At 43.0% G+C, this 12,410-nt stretch overlaps 1 protein-coding gene across 7 annotated transcripts in view; it reads left to right on the forward strand.

Annotated features, from left to right (window-relative positions):
* Positions 1–12,410, forward strand: part of B3GNT2 (UDP-GlcNAc:betaGal beta-1,3-N-acetylglucosaminyltransferase 2) — a 398,515-nt gene that overhangs the window by 101,462 nt on the left and 284,643 nt on the right. The window contains exon 1 of one of the 7 annotated variants that reach the window (XR_004352779.1): positions 4,216–6,087. The exons of 5 other annotated variants lie outside the window; for them this stretch is intronic. The gene's annotated coding sequence lies outside the window, so the exon portion shown is untranslated. Of the gene's footprint in view, positions 1–4,215; positions 6,088–12,410 lie in introns of those variants that run through there. One more of the 7 variants, XR_004352784.1, reaches the window with a different exon arrangement.

Here is a 12,410-nt window from a genome sequence, read left to right on the forward strand (position 1 = left end):
TGTTCCTTCTTCACTGATAAGTCTCCTGTGATCTATAGTACACCCCCTTTCCTGGTACAGAGAGGGAGACACCCATACAAATGGAGAGTTCCTTTATAAACGTAAATTTCCCTTATGAAAGGGTAACTTCTCCTCTGTTTTCAGTGCTTCTCCTCTGTCTGCTTTTTCTCAAAATAATGAGCTCAAAATAATCCTTAAACCAAAGAGGCATATTTGGGGTGGCATATTCTACTCTCTCACAGTGGCCCTTGTTCTGGACCTCAGTCAGTTCCCCTATTACACACTAGTCACTGTGCTCAAGCTTTACAAACATGACTTCGTTAAAAAAAAGCCAACAAACAAGCAAATGATGCCTCAGACCTGCCTTGAGAGAGCCAGTAATCTACCTGAGAGACGGGTCTTTCCTCAACTCCCTATAAAACAAAGAGGAAGAATATCAGAATTATGACAGCGTATTCTAAAAAGAGCCATTAGTCCTGTCAGAGGATTTGGGAGGGATTGACAAAAAAGTCAGCTTTTGATCCCACCTTGAAGGATTTTGATAAGCCAGGTGTACAGCATGCTTGGATGGAGGATGAGGGGGAGCAACGATCCACAGATGATTTTTTTTTTTTTTTCGGTATGCGGGCCTCTCACTGTTGTGGCCTCTCCCGCTGCGGAGCACAGGCTCCGGACACGGCAGGCCCAGCAGCCATGGCTCATGGGCCCAGCCGCTCCGTGGCATGTGGGATCTTCCCGGACCCGGGGCACGAACCCGTGTCCCCTGCATCGGCAGGCGGACTCTCAACCACTGCGCCACCAGGGAAGCCCAGATGATTATTTTTTTGATCCACAGATTATTAAAAGCAACAGTTAGCATTGGAAAACCACGTTGTAGGTGCTTGCTATGGAACTGGAGATTCCAGGATTTTTGTAATTATTGGTGTGGTTGAACAGATTTTCCCACGTTCATGGTCTGCTCATCTGTTTACATTTTATATATTTGGTCTTGGATTTAGAACTTGTCCTTAGATCTTAGCCCCGGAGCCTAATGTTCTTCTGTTTCCGTGAATCACAAAAAGGCTTTCCTTTCATTGTCTTGGAAAGAAAATGCTTGCTCAGTAGAGGTGCAGAATCTGCTTTGATTTTAGACCCTCCTGATGGCTATTTGGACATTTGACCATTCTACTCTTATTTGTTTCAAGATAATTTGAAAAGAAGAGAAAGGAATTCTTGAGCCACAAAACCCAAATCATGGTTTCTCACAATTTGCTCCAGATAGGGCAGGAGGTTCTGAATTACAGCAACATATAAAAGGTATTATATAGAGCCATTATTTTTTCATTCAAGAGTTATTTCTGTTACCAACTACACATTTAATGAAATACTGGCCAACTATTGACTGTGTATCTTAAAAAGTAGAGAGCACAGGTTTCAGAATCAAGCTGACTTGGGTTGGAATCTTGGCTGTCCATTTATTAGTTGTGAACCCAGGGTTATGTAATTTAGCTTCTCTGAGGCTCAGTTTTCTCATCTGAGAAATGGGTCTAACTAAAATATAACCAAGCCTTCCCGGGCAGCTCAGATCTGGCCTCACCAAATAATGACACATTAGAAAAAGACGGGGAAAAAACCCCATAAATCTGACTACAAAGGGATTAAAGAATAATCTACTGTGTTTCTTTGAAAGTAGGACATATTTTCAACCCATGGGAACTTGTAATTGATAGCTTTCCTTCCTTCCTTGCTTGCACATAAATGATGTATCTTGCCATTGATTGCATCTTATAGTCAGTGGTATCTTAGATTAGAAGAAACCTCGCAGATTTTGTACTGAGGTTTTCCTGGAGCTATGGAAAAAGGAATAGGTTGTATTTCATGTACCAGAACTTTGAAAAATCCTCTCCAAATATCCTATTCTTTCCCCCGAATTCTCCTCCCCTCTGTAGTGACCTGACACTTTCCTCTTCTATCGCTATAGCCATCTCTCCCACTGACCAGCCCCTCCCAGGCTTCTCCTAGCCCCTCATCCCTGTCCTTACTTTCTCCTTCCCCTCTCCTTCCCCCCTTAATCTCCAGCTCCCTACAGTCCCTCAGAGTCTCCATCCCTTTATTCCAATTTAGCCCTCTCTCTTGGCTTCTCCATTTCCTATCCCCAACAGCACCTCATCAAGGAAAAGAGAGAGTCCTCCAAGTAATCTACCTACTTGGAAGGCGAACAGCAAGGAGGCAATTATGAATACTTAACATTTAATTTTTTGTGTGTGGTTTCATAGATAATAATACTATCTACCTCATGAGGTTTTGTGAGGATTAGAAGAGATAGAGAATGTAAACACTTGGCAAGTTGCTGGCACGTGTTAATAATTCAATCATTGTTAGCTATCATTATTTACTCTTGTTCTATAAATGCTTGTATAATCAACATTGTAACCACACACAAAAGAAAAAAAGACCAAAGGATAAAGAATCACCCATTATCTTACCATTACATATTTTCCTGGTAGTGATCATAAAAATGCCATGCTGAAATTTGACTTTTATGCTTTTCTAGTGACAGAGCATTCTTATGGATCACAGTCTATACATGGAGATATAATAGGGTAGAAAGAAAGTGATTTTGCATTTTTAATGCATTTTAACATGTAGCAATCTATGATATTTTTAGATCACCACAGAGAGGAACTTACTCTCATCTTCCTGTAGCTAGCATGAGTTTCTTTTTCTCAGAAGAAGGCCATTTGGCAGACACTTTTGAAATTCAAAGGAATACTACTACCTACTGTTCTTTTTAAAAAATTTATTTATTTATTTGGTTGTGCTGGGTCTTAGTTGTGGCTCAAGGGCTCCTTTACTTGTGGCTCCCAGGCTTCTTAGTTGTGGCAGGCGGGCTCCTTAGTTGTGGCATGCAAACTCTCAGTTGTGGCATGCATGTGGGATCTATTTCCCTGACCAGGGATTGAACCCCAGGTCCTGTGTTGGGAGCGTGGCGTCTTAACCACTGTTCCACCAGGAAAGTCCCTACTACCTACTGTTCTAATGAAGTACCTGAAGAGGTCTATAAAAAACTTTAGAAACTAGGGTAATAATTTTTGAGATGTTTTCCTATTTCTAGTCATGGAGTTTAAAATGCAACCCATGGTCTTGGTTGTCATTTCACATCATGTGATTGGGAATTGAAGAGACTGCCTCAAAGGCTGAGACCCTGCTATAGACTGAATTGTGCCCCCCACTAAATTCATAGGTTAAAGCCCTAACCCCCAGTGTAATGGTATTTGGAGATGGGGCCTTTGGGAGGTGATTAGGGTTAGATGAGGTCATGAGGGTGGGGCCCTCATCATGGGATTAGTGCTCTTGTAAGAGGCACCAGTGAGCTCTCTTTCCCTGTGTGCACAAAAGCAAGAGAGCGCATAGTGAGGTGGTGGCTGCCGACAGGCCAAGAGAAGGAGCTCAGAATGAATGCTACCTTGCCAACACCTTGATCTTGAGCTTCCCAGCCTCCAGAACTGTGAGAAAAATTCTGTTTGTTTAAGCCACCCAGCCTATGGTATTCTGTTATGGCAGCCCAAGTAAACTAATACAGTCTGGTATCCTCCCATAGTCAAAGTCAGCATAAAGGTTAACGCTGAGCTTTCTTAGGCCAGTCTCTTCAAGCAAAGGGAATTAAGTATCTTTGTGAAAGTTGAGACAATGTAAGAACTAAAGAACATATATGTAATACAGGCATATCTCAGAGATATTGCAGGTTGGGCTATAAACCACCACAATAAAGTGAGTCACATGAATTTTTTTGTGTTTCCCAGTGCATAAAAAAATTATGTTTAAGCTATACTGTGGTCTGTTAACCATGCAGTAGCATTATGTCTTTAAAAAGTACATACCCTGGGCTTTCCTGGTGGCGCAGTGGTTGAGAATCTGCCTGTCAATGCAGGGGACACGGGTTCGAGCCCTGGTCTGGGAAGATCCTACATGCCACGGAGCAACTAGGCCCGTGAGCCACAACTACTGAGCCTGCGCGTCTGGAGCCTGTGCTCCGCAACAAGAGAGGCCGCGACAGTAAGAGGCCCGCGCACCGCGATGAAGAGTAGCCCTCGCTCGCCGCAACTAGAGAAAGCCCCCACACAGAAACGAAGACCCAACACATCCCAAAATAAATAAATAAATAAATTTATAAAAAAAAAAGTACATACCTTAATTTAGAAATTCTTTTTACTAATAAATGTGGACTATCATCTGAGCCTTCAGGGAGTTGTAGTAGTAACATCAGAGGTGACTGATCATGGATCACCATAACAAACATCATAATAATGAAAAAGTTTGAAAGATTGAGAGAATTACCAAAATGTGACATAGAGACCCGAAGTGAGCCAATGCTGTTGGAAAAATGGCACAGACAGGCTTGCCTGATGCAGAGTTGCCGCAAACCTTCAATTTGTAAAAAACGCACTATCTGCGAAGTGCAATAAAGAAACACACGATAAAACGAAGTGTGCCTGTATTGCAAATGAATCCTTGATGAAACTCAAAATTAGTTTTATTTTAAGAAATTGCAATAGGCTGCTCAAATGTTCCTTGATTTCTTTGCTGGCTAAAGGATGGAGATGATGAGTTCATACCCAGCACAGGATATACTGCTGTCTCAGCAGGTTTCACGCTGCTGTTTGGATACTGACCACTTCAGCAGCTGCTCAGAGCTTCTCCTGAGGGCCCTGTCATTTTCTGGTTCAGCTAAGAGCCCTTAGACCATGTGCCTGGGGTAGGACACAAATGACCTATGCCCTGAGGATTTCCTCGGCCTTGAGGACAACTAGGTTCTTCCCTAAAGGCAATTCTTTTTTTTTTCCTTTAATTTATTGTTTTAAAAATATTTATTTGGCTGTGCTGGGTCTTAGTTGCAGCATGCGGGATCTAGTTCCCTGACCATGGATTGAACCCGGGCCCCCTGCATTGGGAGTGTGGAGTCTTAACCACTGGACCACTAGGGAAGTCCCCTAAAGGCAATTCTTAACTCAGCTCTTTTTTGGGCTCTGAGAGGGAGAATATATAATAAATATGGTAAAGAGTAATTTCCCTGAGAGCCACGTGACAGAAAAAATTTCCCCTTCCCTTCTTCCATTTTGCTATTTATTTGTGTGGTGGGAGATGAAAATTTTGCTTTTTAGAGCAAGAACCAACTGCTGCCACCTTCCCGTTCTAGAGAAATGTCTTATTTTGTCTGAGGGGAAATGGTTCTCAGCCTGGGTGAGTCCCTGGCTGGTCTCGGTGTTGAAGGTGGGCGCTCACTCAGATCCAGGCCAGATGCACGGGGCTATGTCTTCCCCAGTGAGGCGGGAAGAATTTTGAATTCCTAGAGGCAGACCTGGAGCAGGGGCTGAGGGGCAGGGAAGAGAAGGGAGGGAAGGCGGAGAGGTTTAGAGAAAGGGAAATGGAGGACTTAATGTCCAGATAGCACAGAGTGAGACCTGAGAAAGGGAAGCCAGTGAAACACTCGAAAGGGTAGGAATACTCAATGGTTCAAATAGCAGATGTGAACACAGTGGCTGGCAGTGCTACAAAGTGGCCCCCTCTCCAGCCTTTATAAAGGTGTGCCACACACAGCTGCCTTGGGCAAGTGATGGCTCTGCAAAATCAACAGGGAGCTGGGTTCCAGGTGTAGGACCCAGAGAAGGGGACAGCCGCACTGCATGACATAGGCATTCAGTGGGAATAGGAAACTAGAATGAGGTGGCCACGAGAGGGAAAACTCTAGGAAGGCACAGATTGAACCATTGAGGTGCAAAAGTTAAGGACAGGGCCACTCCCTGAGGTGGAGGACTTCCCAGCCCACATCTGAGTCAGGCATAGTGAGGATGTGGTTTTACTGTTGGGCCCTGGGAGCATCCCAGCCAGAGTCCAGAGGAGGGAGGACACAGCCAGGACCAGTTTTTACAGTCCTGCTCACCGTCTGAGGAAGAGTCGAGCCCCAGATCTCAAAGCAGAATCCCAACCTGAGTGGTAGACTTTGACACTCTCATGGTCTAACATTGGAAGTACCAGAGAGCCTGGAGTTGGCAGCTGGTCACATGATCCCGTCTGTGTGGATGGTGAGGAGGTAGGAAGGAAACGCAGGTGGGTCACTGGGGTCTTCTGCAGCAACTACTTATTATCTTTGGGGACAAGGCAAGGTGTGAAGTAGATAAAATCTTAACTGTGATAAGATCAGAAGCCAGACTGTTTTGATACTTCTTAAGTTTCTTCTGTTTATTCTCTTTCTTTCATGTTTAGCAAAATCATTATGAAAGCCTGATACAGCTGGGCTAAGAATGTCAAAGTATAATTTTCAAGAAGTTAAAAACATAGCTCTCATACAAGCATACAGTGAGCCCTTGTCAAATATTTATCTAGCTCACGAAGGAGGGAACCAGCATGATGACAAAGCTAGTTCAAAGGAGAATAAACTGAAGTATATACAGCCAGTGAAAAGAAGAATGCTAAAATAAGATGGCTGAGTTAGATATGAAACAGGTTAATGTCCTTATAGGGCAATCAAACTGTCACCTTTGGGCCTATCTTTTCTACCAGACAGACATCATTTACATCTTTACAGGGGAAAAAGTCATTTGCAAAACATATCACTCTTTTACACATTAAGCGTAACTTCACAGAGCCTGGCCTAATCAGTTGTAAGTTGTGGGTCAAACATCCCTTAGAAAATCCGATGACTCACAGGCAGGTTGTTACACAAGAGTCATGTGGTTTTGAAAGGTCATACAGTAATCATTCTGCTGAATTTCCAATTTTTGGATAATTTTTCTTTAGGGGAAGCAGGGCCCTAGATCATTGTCCTCACTTAGATGACTAAAGAGGAGCAGCAGAGTCTTGGTGCCATGATGATGGGGTTGAAGTGATTCAGGAAAGGAAGTCCAGAGGTGGCTGAAACTCCAGGAAGATGAGGAAATGACTATTTAGCCCTCCCCTCCTGGGGATTCTTCTTTTATTTCTAAAACTGGACCTTTCTGCTACTGATCCTATAAAAGTACCGCTGGTCTTTATATCCACCAAGACCCTCTGTGCCACCACTTGGGAACCCTTGACCTAGCACTGGGTTCAACACGTTATGGGTAACCCAAGCACTGCCCTATGTACTAGGGGTGGGGGATTTAAATGCTAACGCCTCTTTGAGGACAATTTGGCAGTATCTGTCTATCGACATTTTTTTTTAATTGTGATAAAGTATACGTAACTTACCATTTTAACCATTTTTAAGTGTACAGTTCAATGCTATCAAGTCCATTCACATTGTTGTGCAACCATCACCACTGTCCAACTCCAGCATTCTTTTAATCTTCCAAAACTGAAATTTTAACAACAACTTCCTGTTCCCCCTCCCCCCTGCTCCTGGTAATCACCATTCTCATTTCTGTCTCTATAAATTTGACTAGTCTAGGTGCCTCATGTAAGTGGAATTGTACAATATTTGTCTTTTTGTATCTGGCTTATTTCACTTAGCATAATGTCTTTAAGGTCTGTCTGTGTCATATCGTGTGTTGGAATTTCAGTCCCTTTCAAGGCTGAATAATATTCCATTTTCTGTATATACCACATTTTGTTTATCTACTTATCCACTGATGTCTATCCACATTTTCAGCAAACTTTTTTGACCCAACAAGTCTATTGCAAGGACTTTGACCTGTGAATATACTTGCATATATACACATAGATGTATATACCAGAGTGTTAGTGGAGAACCCTCTGGTTTGCTACCCAGTAAACATTTCAGCCTTTTAGTTTCCCAATAGGACCTTGAGTTGGTTCAAGTACCAGGGAAGGTATGTCCTTCCCCAGCACTGAGGGATGAATCTCGATTGATATGAGCCAGTAATAGTCATTCTATTCCCCTTTGCCAATGATTGTTTCTGGATGGGCATGTTCCAGTCAATGACGTGTGAGGAGGAGTCTGCAGAAGGGCTTTTGGGACAAGTTTTCCTCCTGGAGAAAATGAGATGTATAAGGAGAAATTGACTTCTCTTTGAACAGAGTTGGAAGATGATATGATGTCTGGACCCGTGGCAGGCCTCTTACTTCCAAACCCAGGGCACAAAATGCCACACTCTGAGGATGGCAAGAGGAATACGGAAGGCATCTGGTCCCTTAATGGCATTGTTGGGCCTCTGAATTAACCCACCCTGGGACCACCTAGCTCTAGATCTCTTGCTATGTAAAATAATAAATCCTTATGGTTTAAACTACTTTTAGTTCTGTATTCGGTTACTTTCATCCTAAAACACTCTGATACAGTGTGGATTGCAGCATTGTTTGTAATAGCAAACACCCTAAATGTTAATCAATTGAGCATTCATTAAATAAGTTACAAAGCATCCATACAACGGAATGCTACACAGTTGTAAAAAGGAAGTAGATTTATATGCAGATATGGAACAAGCTCTAAGAGATAGTGGGAATAACAAAGTCCAAATGCATGTCTGTTAAAAAAATGTATGGACATAGGGCTTCCCTGGTGGCGCAGTGGTTGGGAGTCCACCTGCCGATGCAGGGGACGCGGGTTTGTGCCCCGGTCCGGGAAGATCCCGCGTGCCATGGAGCGGCTGGGCCCGTGAGCCATGGCTGCTGAGCCTGCACCTCCGGAGCCTGTGCTCCACAACGGGAGAGGCCACAACAGTGAGAGGCCCACGTACCGCAAAAAAATAAAAATTAAAAAATTAAAAATAAAAATATATGGACATAGATATATAAGTACAGATATGTGTTTGTGTAATTTATACAAATGTATGCAAAAAATGTTAATGTATCTCTGGGGGTGGCAGGATGGAAGGGAAACACACTTTTTATTATTATTAAGAGTTTGTATTTTTATACCAAGATCATGTATTACTTTTTCAATTAAAAAAAAAACAACGAACAGTTCAAAACCACCACCAGCGCAGCCACATTAATAGCACTTCAATGTATAAGCTGACAACTCCGGGCACTGTCTTTGGACTTGAACCAGCCACTGATTCAGTTTAAGCTGATAGAAGGCATAGCTTCAGAAGGTAGAGCTAGGACTTTCAAAAGAGGCACATTGTGGGCAGAGTCCGGTCTAAGCAAATTCAACACTAAACATAGATTTGATTGAGTCTCCTGATTTGCCTTTTGTAACTGTGCTAGGGCTGAGATTCAGCTGGGACATGTTGGCATGGGCATATCATTATTTATGGCTGGCATCCATTCTGACTGGGCCAGTGTTCTTTCGTTTTGTGTCCATAATGGACCAGTTATCAAATATTTTGAATATCATCTCTGACCTGCCCCACTCAACATGGCTTTACCCTAGCTCTTCTAGTAGCTTTAACCATCTGAATATATCCTCAACTCCTGGTTTCTAACCTTATCTCCTGATAGTGAATATTATTTAGGATTTAGTTAGCAGCAGATAACAGAATATCAACTAAAATAGCTTTGATAAAACAAATTATTTTATATAACAAGTCTGGTAGTAGGTAGTTTAAGGGTGAATTTGGTGGCTCAGTGACGTCATTGAAGACCTGGAGTCTTCTCATCTTTTCTTTCTGCCTTCTCAGCATGTCATCAGTGTCTCCCCTCTAGGTCACAAGATAGCTGCTGTAGGGCTTCCCTGGTGGCGTAGTGGTTGAGAGTACGCCTGCCGATGCAGGAGACAGGGGTTCGTGCCCCGGTCCGGGAAGATCCCACATGCCATGCCATGGCCGCGGAGCCTGCGTGTCTGGAGCCTGTGCTCCGCAACGGGAGAGGCCACAACAGTGAGAGGCCTGCGTACCACAAAAAAAAAAAAAAAAAAAAAAAAGATAGCTGCTGTAGCACCAAGTATTGCCTTCATATGATAGCATCCTAACAGGAAGGTTCAGGAGGAGGACATAGGGTTATTTTTCCTCTTGTGATTCTCTCTCTCTCTTATTTTTAAACAAAGAGTAAAATGTTCTTTAACAGCCACCAGCAGACTTCCACTTATGTTCTATTGGCCAGAACTGGGTTTTGTACCCACCCTTAGGCCAATTGCTGACAAAGAGGAAGAGCTTTGGACAAATTATAATTAATCTTCTTCAATTGGGCATACCTACCCTGAACCAAAAGGGGTTTTTGTTAATAGGAAAGAAGAGGAAATGGCAGCTGAGTAAGCAGTCAGCTATGACTGCCACTCATAGTTCTTTTGTTGGTGTTCTTTTAAAATTGGAATTCTGTCTATAGTCGGTTCCTCTTTTTTCTTGTTTAAAAATAGTGTCTATGTGTTTCTTATTATAAAAGTAATATACGCTGATTGCTTACTGGAGAGACTATAGGATACATAGAAGAAAATAAAAATCAATAGATGTATATATATATATATATATATATGTATGGGTACATATATAGATATTACACAGAATTGAGACTGTATTATATATAATTTAGTTTAGAATCCTGTCTTCACTTACCATTTTATGATGAACTTGCTGTTCCCCTCTTGGTCCTACACATGTCCAAGTGAAAGGCAAAGAAGCACAGAATACATGATGAGTCTCCGTGAATTGATTCATGAGATAAAAGTCACTTTTGATTTGGGAAGGTCCTGACTTCCTAGCTCCTAACTGTTCTCCACATGGGGCTCCCTGTCAGACTCCCAGGACATCAGGACACTTAGGGTGAGAGAGAGAGAGAGAATAATACATTGTTCAGACTGACTAGGGCTTCACACTGGGAGTGCCCTTCCTCTCCTGGAAAGTCCCAGCCTCACCCTTGCAGGCCTCCACGGGACACTTGTATTTCTATAGGACCTGATAGCACCAACTGTTGTGTAAGGAATAAGCACAGCTGGTGGACACAAATTAGGCTCCAGCCTTGTCTTTATTCTGAGGATGTCCAGAACGTGCCCAAGTGTGTCATTATGTTGGCTCTAGGGAATTGAGGACAGGAGACTCTCTCCTGCTGAGCTGGACCTTTGGGAGCTCCAGATGGAAAGCCGTTTGTCCCTAACAAAGTTCCCTGATTACTCAGTGTGTCCACAGTACATTGTCACCTCAGGTGGCCTCATTTTAGCAAAAACATCATCTACAGTGGTGCTATGGAGTATCTGTTATTATTTATAACTTTGGTCATGGTGTCAGCAGAGACGAATGCCTATTGTCAATAGGGCTTAGAGCTACCATCTGAAGATAGCTGGCCTCAAAGCTCAGAGTAAAAGGGAAAATAGATAAAAGAGGATCCTTTCTCCCAATTCTAGCCACCCAGCCCACAAAACTTGAATGTCATCTTTTAGGTGATGGAGAGCCATGAAAGTCTCTGAACTGAACTCTATGAGGACCCACCTGGAAGCATGTGGCAGAATGCATTTCTGAAGGCCATGACAATATCTCCCAACCCACATGCTCTCTGCAACGTGACCTTGCCACTCCCTCATCAAAAAGTGGGTCTAACTCTCCTCCCCTTGAACTTGGCTGGCCTTAATGACTCCCATGTAAGGTTGCCAGGTTTAGCACATCAAAGTGCAGGATGCCCATTAAATCTGAATTTCAGATAAACAGTGAATTTTTTTTTATAAGTATGTCCCATGCAATATTCGTATTTTATCTGGCAACCCTACTCTCATGTGACCAATAGAATGTGACAGAAGGGGTGCATGTGACTTCCAAGGCTATGTTGAAGGAAGCTTTGCAGCTTCTGCTTTGGGCTCTTAGAATACTTGGTCTGCAGATGCTGTCCCTCAGGGTGCACCTTCTTGGAGACCAGCAGCCATACTGTGGGAAGCCTAAGCCTCATGTAGGTAGATGCTCTACTCAAAGATCCCAATCCAGGCGCCAAGCATGTGAGGGAAGGTGCCTCCAGAGCAGGATTTCCAATAGAACTTTCTATGATGATGGAAATGTTCTATATCTATGCTGTCCAATATGGTAGCCACTAGCCACATGTAGCTTTTGAGCCTTAAAATGTGGCTCATGCCACTGAGTAACTGAATTTTAAATTTTATTGGACTTTAATTAATTTAAATGTACATTTAAGTGGTCACATGGGACTACTATTGGACTCTGCAGTTCCAGATGATTTCAGCCCTTGGAGTCACCCCTAACTGTTCGAGTCTTCCTAGCTAAGGCCCCAGGTATTACGGAGAAAAGACACCCTAACAGTGCTCTAACCAAATCCACAATCCTAACCCACAGAATCCAGAAGCATAATAAAAGGTTGTTTTATGTTGCGAAGTTGGGGTGGTTTGTTATGCAGCAGTAGATAATCAGAAGAAAGTGAAATATACTAAGAGGAGGCTAGAGTAGGGTTCCAAACCCAAAGGCCCCAGTGCCCAGAAGTTAATCAATGAAGAGAACAGCCCAGGGACTGTAGCCAAGGCCCAGGAACAGGGCAAGGGATTAGCAATCTGTAGTTAAATAGTGTCCTTCAGTTCCTGGTGTCCCAGAAAGGCATGAGGCCTAGGGACTGAAGATGTG

This window comes from Phocoena sinus, chromosome 13 (genome assembly GCF_008692025.1).
Source record: "Phocoena sinus isolate mPhoSin1 chromosome 13, mPhoSin1.pri, whole genome shotgun sequence".
Classification (NCBI taxonomy): Eukaryota; Metazoa; Chordata; class Mammalia; order Artiodactyla; family Phocoenidae; genus Phocoena; species Phocoena sinus.